Source organism: Amblyomma americanum, chromosome 10, assembly GCF_052857255.1.
Source record: "Amblyomma americanum isolate KBUSLIRL-KWMA chromosome 10, ASM5285725v1, whole genome shotgun sequence".
Classification (NCBI taxonomy): Eukaryota; Metazoa; Arthropoda; class Arachnida; order Ixodida; family Ixodidae; genus Amblyomma; species Amblyomma americanum.
In genome coordinates, this window is record NC_135506.1 from 74,569,077 (window position 1) to 74,569,980 (window position 904).

The 904-nt window shown below is 48.3% G+C and overlaps 1 non-coding gene across 1 annotated transcript; it reads right to left on the reverse strand.

Annotated features, from left to right (window-relative positions):
- Positions 1 to 462: 462 nt before the first annotated feature.
- TRNAS-ACU (transfer RNA serine (anticodon ACU)) lies at positions 463 to 534 on the reverse strand. The gene has a single exon. It is a non-coding gene; the product is annotated as a tRNA-Ser (tRNA).
- Between the last annotated feature and the right edge of the window lie 370 nt (positions 535 to 904).

Below are 904 nucleotides of genomic sequence, written 5' to 3' on the forward strand. Positions count from 1 at the left end.
CCTTTCGGGTGTCCCCCGAGATGAGTGAGACAGTTACTGCGTGATTTCCTTTCCGAAAAAAACTAATTTTCAATTTTCGAGTATTAAGGAACAGAGCTCAGAAAACTTCACCCGTAAGCACTGTCCGTGATTACAGGCTCCTTTCGCACCCCCTTTTCCGGTCAGGAAACCTCAACTAAAGTATTGTGTAGAGGCAAACCCAGCCACTATGAAAGGTAGCATAATAATTATAATAATTGGTTTTGGGGGAAAGGAAATGGCGCAGTATCTGTCTCGTATATCTTTGGACACCTGAACCGCGCCGTAAGGGAAGGGATAAAGGACTGAGTCAAAGAAGAAAGGAAGAATAGGTGCCGTAGTGGAGGGCTCTGGAATAATTTCGACCACCTTGGGATCTTTAACGTGCACTGACATCGCACAGCACACGGGCGCCTTAGCGTTTTTCCTCCATAAAAACGCAGCCGCCGCGGTCGGGTTCGAACCCGGGAACTCCGGATCAGTAGTCGAGCGCTCTAACCACTGAGCCACCGCGGCGGTATGAAAGGTAGCAGCAGCATCGATTTTCAGGCAACAGGATCCTGTTGTGCTAGTTAGTACTTTGTTACTTGGCTATGAACGAAAGTGCAGTTCAGTAATGTCAAGTTCGCAAAGTAACACCGCTCGGCCAATTCATATCGCTAGTTTTATTAAAAAAACTATAGGGAGCACTGACGCCTCGCCTAAAGGGTATGGCGCGACAGCGGTCATGGGTCATTGCCCAAATATGCTTACAAATGCGAAGTTTTTCATAGTGTACTTTAAATTTGTAGACCGCTTGGAGGTCTGATAGCACCTCTGGCGCAGCGCTTCAGCGATTACGCGATGCTCCACTGCCCCAGCAGTGGGCTGTTTCAAACGCAGCCAC